Genomic DNA, 11488 nt, shown 5'->3' with positions numbered 1-11488 from the left:
GGAGAAAAAGCAGGATATAAATGTATAAATAAATAAATAAATAAATAAATAAATAAATAAATAAATAAATAAAATGTGTTTTAACTGTTAAATTCCTGGATTGTTTTACTCTTGTTTTGTTTTATGCTGTAAACTGATTAGAGACTTCAGTGGTGGATGGTATAAAAATTTATTAAATAAATAAATATTTGTTTATTATCTATTTATTTGATTTCTATACCGTCCTTCCAAAAATGGCTCAGGGTGGTTTACACAGAGAAATAATAAATAAATAAGATGGATATTTCATTATAAATAAATAAATTAATTAATAATGCACATCACAAATATCTCATCAATCAGTGCCTCACATTTTTCATTGCTTTGCTACATAAATTCCTTTGAGAACATTTTAGTAGAAATTTTTAGTTGAGAACTTTTTAGTTGAATCTAAATAATAGTTCTGGCTAACAGGTTCTGCAGTGTACCATGAGTGGTTCTGCACCACCTGCACTGCTGCGAGTATCCCTGCTAACTGGGCAAAGAGGCACCTTTTACCATGGTGATTCTCTTTATTTAGCAGGGGGAGAGTAACTGGCCCTATCCACCCCCAGCACAGTACTTCCAGTGACTGTTGCTGGTGTGTGTCTTATGTTTCTTTTTAGAATGTGAGTCCTTTGGGGACAGGGAGCCATCTTATTTGTTTGTTATTTCTCTTTGTAAACCGCCCTGAGCCATTTTTGGAAGGGCAGTATAGAAATCGAATTATTATTATTATTATTATTATTAATAAGAATGTCAGTACTAATATATAAAATTGCACAATGACACTTGCACAATTTTTAAAATAATGGCTGTAGTATTGTGCAAGTGTGGTTGTACTATCTATCTATCTATCTATCTATCTATCTATCTAATTCTCTAAGGTGTACCCGTGGCTAACCCCATGTGTGGAAGCTCTCACAAGAGTTTGAGAGCAGAAGCACCATGGTGATTGGGCAGTGGAGATTCCATATGCAGATAGGGAGGAGGAGCCTGTGAGAGCAGAAGCACCATGGTGATTGGGCAATGGGGATTCCATATGCAGATAGAGAGGAGGATCCTGTGGCAGTGGGGATTCAATATGCAGATAGGGAGGAGAAGCCTGTGATGGTTAAGGTCAGTTGGAATGCCACTCTTACTGGTCGGAAGATGTTCTTGATAGGAGAATCTTCATTTATATATATAAGGATAGTGGACAGGGGTCTGCGAAGAGAGGGGTTGTGCGGGATAAAAGAGCCCCTTCAGGAGAAGGAGGCTGCCTGTCATTGTGTGAATCAGATGAGGAAGCAAGATGAACAAGATCTGTTAACTCAGGAAGGGGGAGAGAGTCGGGGGAGGGAAAGAGCGAGCTGAGGAGAGAGAAAGAGAGAAAAAGAAGGGAGGGGGAGAGAGAAAGAAGGAAGTGTGAGGGACAGGTCCAAGCCTGTCAGCGGCCTGAGGGGAACAAGCAGCCATGGCAGTGCCTATTGGCAGCAAGCAAGGTCCCAGTCAACCACTGCTGCAGGGGTGAGGCAAGGTTGGAGTGGGCCAGAGACAAGATTTTAAAATGGGCCCCCGCTCACGGAAGCTCAGCTCATGAAGTAAAGAAATCTTAAATGAGGCTGAATAGTAGTAACAAAAAGCACTGTAAAATTTACACACACACACACCCCTATGTGCCACAATAGAACATCAACTTAAATTATTTTTTAAAGGTTTTGTAAATTGTGGACGATGCAAGTCATTTAATGGTAATAGAGAAAGAAATGCTGTTCTGGTAGCTCCAGGTCTTAACACTCACATCAGTTTCAGAGGATGAATATAACTGAAGGAAGCCCAGGCAGATGCGTAGCTGGGGGAGTCAATCATGTGACTTGCCTCTGCCCCCCCCCCACAAGGCAGTGGCCCCCTAGACAACTGTTTCCCCTTGTCCTATTATAGTTATGCCCCTGCACTGCTGCTGTTTGGGTCTACCGAGCCATTGGCGGAGGGAGGCAGGCAGGCAAGAGATGGGCCTGGATCTGTCAGCAGCCTGAGGGGAATGAGTGGTCATGGCGGTGGCGGCAGCACGAAAAGGCCTAGTCAACCACAGCTGCTCCTGTGGGGAGGAGCAGGAGCAGTGAGTCGGGTGAGTGTGGGGAGGTCTCTGGGGATAGGGGGCTGCAGTTTGGCCAATAGGTGCCAGCATGGCTGCAGCTGCAACCAAGAGGGGTGAGGGGGATGGAAGCAACTGGATGGAGGAGGAGGCGCAGGAGTGCCGCTCAGGTGAGGATGGAGAGATCTCTGAGGTGTGTGGGGTGTGGCAGGGGGGTGAGAGGAGTAATCCAGTACTAGTGTGCAGATACTCTGCGTGGGTTAAGCTAGTTTTACATATTACTTCAAGAGCACTCCTGTGCAACAGCATTCTTTTAGGCACCTGCAACAGCACAGAGAGTGCAGCATCACCCGCAGTAAGCTGCAGAACATGTCCGTCAATAACAACAAAATCTGCATGTGTGAATTGCCTCAACTGAATAATTTATTATTAATTATTTTATTTATTATATTTATTTGTAGACTGTCTCAAACCTCTGTCTTTGGGTGGAACAGTGTGTTTGAGGTGATGAGGGGGTGATAGAAAAACTCTGGCTGTGGAATTTGGTGGAAAATTCACAAATAAGAATGCAATTTTATTCTACTTCCCTGAGGGTCCTAACCAAATAAAAAGGTCACTGACATGCAGGTTCTTAGTACATAAGAACATAAGAATAGCCCTGCTGGATCAGGTCCAAGGCCCATCTCATCCGCTGGAAGCCACAGGCAGGAGTTGAGGGCATGCCCTCCCTCCTGCTGTGACTCCCCTGCAACTGGTACTCAGAGGCATCCTGCCTTTGAGGCTGGAGGTGGCCTGTAGCCCTCCAACTAGTAGCCGTTGATAGAGCTCTCCACCATAAAGTTATCCAAACCTTTCTTAAAGCCATCCAGGTTGTTGGCTGTAACCACATCTTGTGGCAGAGAATTCCACAAGTTGATTATGCATTGTGTGAAAAAGTACTTACATTTGTTGGTCCTAAATTTCCTGGCAATCAATTTAATGGGATGACCCCTGGTTCTAGTGTTATGGGAGAGGGAGAAGAATTTCTCTCTAGCCACTTTCTCCACACCATGCATGACTTTATAGACCTCTATCATGTCTCCCAGCAGTCGTCTTTTTTCTAAACTAAAAAGCCCCAGGTGTTGTAGTCTTGCCTCATAAGAAAGGTGCTCTAGGCCCCTGATCATCTTGGTTGCCCTCTTCTGTACCTTTTCCAGTTCTACAACGTCCTTTTTTAGATGTGGTGACCAGAATTGTACGCAGTACTCCCAAGTGTGGTTGCTGTCACACCCTCGATCTCAGACAGCGAGGAGGAAGGGGAGGCTGACAGCCTTTCAGCCAATGCGGGGGTGCCTGAGGGGCAGAGCCCAGCTGTCAGTTCCCAAGAGATGGCTGAGGAAGGTCCGACTGATGTTTCGGAGCAGGCACAGCAGTCTGGGGCAGCGGAGACAGCGACGGACAGACCGGAGGATAAGCTGTGTGGGCAACCCCCACTGACTCCACAGCAAAGGCGTGACACAAGGCGGAGAGCACAGCAGGAAACTATCAGGAGGAGTAAACGCCTCTTGCAGAGGGCTGAGAAGCCTTGAATCCCTGCCAGCTGAGAGTTATCAGCTTGGACTATAAAGCATGTCAGCAGCTTTCTGTTTGCTGCTGGAAGACAACATTTGTCAACCCTCATGTCGACAGCTTTCAGCCCGAGCCTGATATAAAGAACTATTTCAAGCCTTGTTACCTTTCTGCAGCACAGTTTGTATTGTGGACTATCTTCGTGGACTTCCTTTTTGGGTGGCCAGATTGCTGACAGTTGCACCATAGTTTTGTATAAGGGCATTATAATATTAGTCATTTTATTTTCAATCCCCTTCCTAATGATCCCTAGCATGGAATTCAACTTTTTCACAGCTGCAATCAACACTTTCAACGAGCTGTCCACCACAACCCCAAGATCCCTCTCCTGGTCAGTTACCAACAGCTCAGAGCCCATCAGTGTATACTTGAAGTTGGGGTTTTTCATCCCAATGTGCATCACCTTACACTTGCCAACATTGAACCACATTTGCCACTTTGTCGCCCACTCACCCAGTTTGGAGAGTTCCTTTTGGAGCTCCTCACAATCTGTTTTGGATTTCACTACCCGAAAGAGTTTGGTAACATCTGCAAATTTGGCCACCTTGCTGCTTACCCCTGCTTCTAGATCATTTATGAATAAATTAAAAAGCACCGGTCCCAGGACAGATTCCCTGGGGGACCCCACTTCTTACTTCCCTCCATTGTGAAAACTCTCCATTTATACCTACCCTCTGTCTCCTGTCTTTCAACCAGTTAGCAATCGATACATGTACTTGTCCCCTTATCCCATGACTGCTAAGTTTCCTCAGGAGTCTTTGATGAGGAACTTTGTCAAAAGCTTTTTGGAAGTCCAGGTATACTGTGTCAACTGGATCACCTTGATCCACACACTTGTTGCCACTCTCAAAGAACTCCAAAAGGATCTTGAGGAAAGATTTATCTTTGTGGAAGCCATGCTGGTTCACTCCTAGCAGGGCCTGTTCTTCTATGTGTTTTACAATTTTATCCTTGAGGATGCTTTCCATCAATTTGCCTGGGATGGACGTTAAGCTAACCAGCCTGTAATTTCCCGGATCACCCCTAGATTTCTTTTTGAAAATCGGTGTTACATTTGCTACTTTCCAGGCCTCTGGTACAGAGCCCGATTTCAGGGATAAGTTAAATATTTTAGCAAGGAGGTCGGCAATTTCACATTTGAGTTCTTTGAAGACTCCTGGATGGATGCCATCTGGCCCTGGCAATTTGTTAGTTTTCAGTTTTTCCAGACAGTTTAGAACATCATCTCTTGTCACTTCTATCTGGCTCAGCTCTTTAGCCTCCATCCCTAAAAAGCCTGGTTCAGGAAAAGGTATATGCTCAGTATCCTCTGCCGTGAAGATGTAGTAGAAGTCTGCCGTGAAGACACAGTATCCTGTGTCGTAGATGTGGTGCACCCCAATTAACAAAAAGAAGACAGCTACACAGAGTAATTTTTAACAGTGGCAGCAAAAACTGCCCCTGTCCAGATCCACTGCCTGCCTAGAACCCTACCCTGTTAGTATGTCACTCCGGTGTCACAGCATTCCCTAAAGAAGCATACATATTCCAAAAGACGGTGGGGTAATATGATAGGGGTGGTCCTTCTCTAAAACAAGGTGAGGCAGATGCCTCCTGCCACCTCACTTGCCTCCTTCTGCCATCCCCTCATCTTTGGAGAAACTCTTTGCCAAGCAGGAAAGGGCTTTAGCATATTGGAGACACTATACAGAATGATGCTGGGCACATGAGCAGCCAAACCCAGGATAGGGCAGCCCAGGCTGGGTTTGGCTGGTTGTGTACACTGCTAGGATCAAGCCCAATCCTGGCGCTGCCCTTGTAGGTAGTCTGAATTTTTACCCCAACCCTTAGCCAGGGTTAAGGGAACAAGCACACCCTCCACCCGATGCCAGGGTCATGTGTTATGCTTGGGCTGCGTGCATGCACCTAGAGCACCCCACTCCTGGGGGACTCCCCCAATGCACTGCGCTTGTTGCACAGTACATTATGGGATTCCTGGAGGCCAGGACTCATTTTCCCAGCCTCCAGAAATCCATGTTGCATGGAGCTGCAGAGATCGTGTGGGTGCATGGTGGCATGCCAAAAAAATCAGAGACTTCCATCTGGGGGAAAGGTCAATTCCACCCTGATTCCCCCCACCCACCCTCCGCACTCAGTCGTGTGAATATCCTTAATGTCTTCATACTTTACTGCCCCTGAGTACTGTATATGTGCTGTAAAGCATCTCCAGTACTCTGTGCTCTTCCTTCATTTCCTCTTCCACTTCCTCCCCTTCTCATAATCAGTGGCCAATTAGGAGGAAGGAGGGTGTGGCTATATTGCTGCTGCAAAGAAAAAGAACTAAAAGGAGGGATAGGTGAGTGTGTGTGTGTACACAAAATTGTCAGAGTTTGCCCCAACATCAGCTCCAAACCCAAGGAAGGCCAACCGTGTGACACCCAACTATCTTCAGATTAAGAGTCACAGCCTGAGAAAACAGTAGAGATCAACTCCGGGACCCCTGTGACCAAGACCCCAAAGGTTCCTCAGAAGAAATAGCAAGTGCCTTGTCAACCCCGCCACCAGAACCCTTGGAGCCAGCAGAACCTGTCCCTGCACAGACCCCGGAGATGGACTCTGAAGATGAAATCCTGCCACCACAAGAAGGGATCAGACCAGAGGCACATTGGATTCCTCTCAGGGCTCCAAGGCTCTCAGGGCCCCAGAAACACCACCACCACCCCACATTGAATCTCCCTGAACTAATCTCAGGGAGGCTTTCCAGGCCAGACGAAGAAGTGCACACCTCACAGCCAGATGCCTGCCAGACAATGGGGCTACTCAGGAGGAGGAGAAAGCAGCCGATGCCAGGCTACTCGGGAATAAGGCTTGGCTTGCAACAGGAAAGGATGTGGCTCTCCAGGCTTTTAGGCAGCTTCCTGGTAAGCATGTGCATGGTCCAGACTGTTCCGGACCGGCACCGAGGGGGGTGTCCCTTTAAGGCTGGGGGGGTAGAACTTACCCCTCCCGCCGCTCTTCCCCCTCTGGCGCTGTCGTATTTAGTGAAGATTTGGGGGCGGCAGCGTTCTTCGCTGCCGTCCCTGCCCCCGTCGTCGCCTGCAAGTCCTTCTAAGTGCTGCACGCATGCACGTGCGGTGGCGCGCATGCGGCTGCCACCTATGTCACACGCACGCGGGGGGCGTGGTCCGGCTCCCAAACGGAGCCTTGAGGCTCCGTTCAGGAGAAGCAGCTTAACTGCTGAAGGGGCCATGTGGCCCCTTCGGCAGTTAAACAAAGGCCGCAGCGCAGCCCAGGGAAGAGCCGCTTCTGGGCTGCGTTGCGAACGCAACACCAGTCTTCGCTCCTGAAGGTGCCGGGCGGCCCCTTCAGGAGCTAGTTAGGCTGGTGCTGCGTTTGCAGCACCAGCCTTTGTTTAGCTCTTGAAGGGGCCGTGCGGCTCCTGCTCGGGAGCTAAACTACCGCCCCCGCGTCTGACGTCAGACGCAGGGGGCGTGTCAGGGCTGCGAATGGCGGCTCCTGATTGGGCACGGCTCGGGTTCTTTGAACCCGTTCGCCCAATTATAGCTACGCCCCTGGTGCTGGAGGCGGATGTTCACTTCAGTGACAATGGCAAAGGCATCATCTCATGCTGTGCAGGAGGAAGGCAATGCTAAACCACTCTTGTATTCTACCCAAACCACATGGCTCTGTGGTCGCCTAGAGTCGACAACAACTCTATGGCACAGTCTTTCCTTTTCCCCCTACAACTAAAACAGGTAACAATTACAGTGTTGATCTTCAACACAGACCAGGATTGTGTGCTAAAAAGAATACCCAAGCCTAGGTACCTGAAGATATTTCAGCATGCTTTAAGGGGAAGACAGTGTACAGAATCCCTGCTGCTAAATAAGAACATATAATATTTCTATTTCTATTTAATTTGAGATTCAAGGTAATATCCCCTGTAATATTTTCCAAAAAGCAGTTCTCAATCATGTGTTATTAGGAATATCAGCCACCAGAGGGCCATCTTACACTAACAGCAGTTATAAGTGCATAATCCCCTGTTAAATAAATGACATCAACAGGGAAGAAATTATTTAACCTCTTGTATGGTTAAATTGGATCAGTTTCAGTTTATGACTTCTGAGAATGTAGACAAGCTACTTGGGACACTTTGTCTTACTAACTGTCCTCTTGATCCTTGTCCGACATGTCTTATACGATCTAGTAGGGAGGTCATTGGAGATGGTCTTGTTAAGATCATTAATGCTTCTCTCAAAGAGGGAAAAATGCCTCCTTGTTTCAAACTGGCCTTTGCAGGTGCTATGGAGTTGAGACTCCCTTGGTCAGCCTGTTGGATGATCTCCAATTAGGAATCAACAGGGGGAGTGTGACTCTGTTGGTCCTTTTAGATCTCTCAGCAGCTTTCGATACCATCGACTGTGGTTTCCTTCTGGAGTGCTTGAAGGGGTTGGAAGTGGGAGGCACTGCTCCGCAGTGGTTCCACTCCTATCTCTTGGGTAGGTTCCAGATGGTGTTGCTTGGAGATTGTTGCTCTTCAAAATGAGAGTTATTGTATGGGGTCCTGCAGGGCTCTATTCTATCTCCAATGTTTTCTCAACATCTACACAAAACCCCTGGGAGAGATCATCAGGGGAGTTGGTGATGTCATCAATAAGCTGATGACACCCAAATCTATTTATCAATGTCAACTTCCTCAGGAAATGGCCTAACTACCTGAAATGTCTGCTTGGAGGTGGTAATGGGATGGATGAGGGAGAACAAATGGAGGCAGAATCAAAACAAGATGGAGGTACTCATTGTGGGAGGTCAGAACTTAGAAAGTAGCTTAGATCTGCCTGTTCTAGATGGGGTTACATTCCCCTAGGAAGAGCTGGTACATAGTCTAGGATTACTTCTGGACCCAAATCTCTCCCTGGTCTCTCAAGTTGAGGCAGTGGCCAGGAGTGTTCTCTATCAGCTTCAGCTGATATACCAGCTACACCAATTTCTGGAGACTAGCCGACCCCGCTCAGAGCATCTGTGTGCTCTTTGGGGCCAGCGGTTACCTCTCCCCCCACCACACCTTCTGCCCCAGTCTCCGCTTCCGGGCCCAGCCACCTCTCCTCCCCACTGCCACTTCTGCCCCCCCTTTCTTTCCCCCCTCCTGGGCCTTATCTTTGTGGCCGGGCCAGACCCGCCACCTCTGAACTCCATGGCCAGGCCACTGTGGCAACCAATCCTCCTGGGTGCGCTTCAGCCAGTCAGGTGCGTCTGCCGCGCAGCCAATCACTTGGGTTCTGGGATGCACATTCCAAGGCACACCCAGGAGAATTAATATAATAAATAAACAACCTTAAAACAGTGGCACATATGCTGGTAACATCCAGACTTTATTACCGCAGCGTGCTCTACACTGGGCTGCCTTTGTACATAGACTGGAAACTGCAGCTGGTACAGAATGCAGCAGCTAGGTTGGTTTCTGCAGTTATCCAAAGAGATCAAAATACACCCATTTTAAAAGAACTACACTGGCTGCCAATACATCCCTGGACAAAATCCAAAGTGCTGGTTATTACCTATAAAGCCCTGAATCACTTGGGTCCAAGGTATTTAAGAGAACGCCACCTTCTTCATAAACCCAGCCACCTATTAAGATGATCTGGGGAGGTTTGGATGCAGTTGCCTCCAGCTCAGCTGGTGGTGACTCAAAACCAGGCCTTTTCTAGGGTTGCCCCAGGACTTTGGAATGCACTTTCTAACAAAATTAGAGTCTCCCCTTCTCTGGATGTTTTTAAGAAGGACCTGAAGATGTACCTGTTTAGCCAGGCTTTTAGTTTATAGTATATATCAAGCAGCAACAATCAGTGTAAATAATTAAGGATCTCTGATCATGATGAAACATTTTCTAAAACAAATAACTGATGGAAATGATGAGAAAATTAAAGCAAGGGCAATATATTGTCCACTGGACAAACTAGCTATGGAAAAAGATTAAATTTAAAATTAAGCGATGTAAATATTAATAAACAATTATTTCTATGCACACTTGCTTGGAGTCATTGACTGACTCCAGTGCCTAACCTGTTCTTTTAATTTCAATGAGACTACTTTGATTAATTTTCCTTATCATATCAGGCAGTGGGATTTACGTTAATGTAGCACAGTCAGGTTTATGCTGCAAGATTTCTAAAGAGCTCAGGGTGATGTGCTTAGTATGTCTTCTCTTTGCTTGATTGCCTTATTTATGTGCATTCTTTTTGCTTTGAAAACATCTTGAAATGGAAATACAAAATTGTTAATAATTTAGTGTTTTTTTCCATTCCACTGAATTCAGCTTCATGTATTTTAAAATCACACTAAAATGCTCTATTTAGACATTTCAGTTATAATGTAATTTATGTTCTGTGCAGCCCACCACCTAATGGCACAGTGTGGAAATGACTTGATTAACAAGCCAGAGGTTGCTGGTTTGAATCCCCACTGGTATGTTTCTCAGACTATGGGAAACACCTATAGTGGGCAGCAGCGATATAGGAAGATGCTGAAAGGCATCATCTCATACTGCACGGGAGATGGCAATGGCAAACCCTTCCTGAATTCTACCTAAGACAACAACAGGTCTCTGTGGTTGCCAGGAGTCGACACTGACTCGATGGCACACTTTACCTTTACATGGTTTAAAAATACAAAATCTTTCAAAAATGAGGATAGTTAAAAAAAAAAAAATCCTACAATGCTGGTATTGTCATAATGTTATTAACTTTTCCTGTTATTAACTTTTGCCAGTATCCAATGACTATAGGATAGCAACCACAGACTGCTGCTCAGCTAGAAGCCCTGTACCAAATCAACGGCCATTTAATGAGAGCAATGTTAGATGGCTTGCATGCTAACACTGACCACTACTAAATACATTGGAGGAGATACAACTGGCTAGAACTAGGGAGCAGGGTCTTTTTGGTGGTTGCACCACTGTTGTGGAATACCCTGTCAGCAAGCTCCTTCTCTTCCCATTTTTAAAAGAACATAAAAAACCTTTCTATTAAGGCAGGCATTTAGTGATAAATCTGTTTTATGCTGCTTCAGTTGCTTTTTTCCTATACTTGTTATTTTTATTGTTTACAGAATTATACAAAATAAATCTTTTATTGCTGTTTATTTTATTATTGTTTTCTGAAATGTTTTTAATATTTATTTTATTGTACACCACTTCAGGGGCGTAGCAAGGTTGGAGTGGGCCCAGAGACAATATTTTAAAATGCCCCTCGCCTCACTGAAGCTCAGCTCATGTAGTAAAGAAATCTTAAATAAGGCTGAACAGTGGTAACAAAAAGCATAGTAAATTTATTTATTTATTTTTACACACACACACACACACACACACACACACACACACCCTATGTGCCACAATAGAACATCATCCTAAATTATTTTTTTTAAGGTTTTGTAAATTGTGGACGATGCAAGTCTTTTAATGGTACTAGAGAAAGACATGATGTTCTGGTAGCTCCAGGTCTTAACACTCACATCAATTTCAGAGGATGAATACAACTGAAGGAAGCCCGGGTGGGTGCACAGCTGGGGAAGTCAGTCATGTGACTTGCCTCTGGGCCCCCCCCCCAAGGCAATGGGCCCCCAGACAACTGTCTCCTCTTGCCCTATTATAGTTATGCCCCTGCACCACTTTAAGTACACCTTGGGGTAGAAAAGCAGAATCGACATGATAACTACTACAATAATAAATAAATGTTTTTCATGATGCAGTGGTCAACGTAGTTGACTTATGATGCAATGAAGTAGTCTCCTAATCATCTATAGTCA

At 45.8% G+C, this 11488-nt stretch overlaps 1 protein-coding gene across 1 annotated transcript in view; it reads left to right on the top strand.

The window, feature by feature from the left end:
- The first annotated feature begins 2050 nt into the window (after positions 1-2050).
- Positions 2051-11488, top strand: part of WIF1 (WNT inhibitory factor 1) — a 60999-nt gene continuing 51561 nt past the window's right edge. The window contains exon 1 of the mRNA XM_053251329.1: positions 2051-2128. The gene's annotated coding sequence lies outside the window, so the exon portion shown is untranslated. The remainder of the gene's footprint in view (positions 2129-11488) is intronic.

Source organism: Hemicordylus capensis, chromosome 5, assembly GCF_027244095.1.
Source record: "Hemicordylus capensis ecotype Gifberg chromosome 5, rHemCap1.1.pri, whole genome shotgun sequence".
NCBI lineage: Eukaryota > Metazoa > Chordata > Lepidosauria > Squamata > Cordylidae > Hemicordylus > Hemicordylus capensis.
Note: the sequence above shows the minus strand (reverse complement) of the source record. Positions and strands in the feature narration are given on the sequence as shown.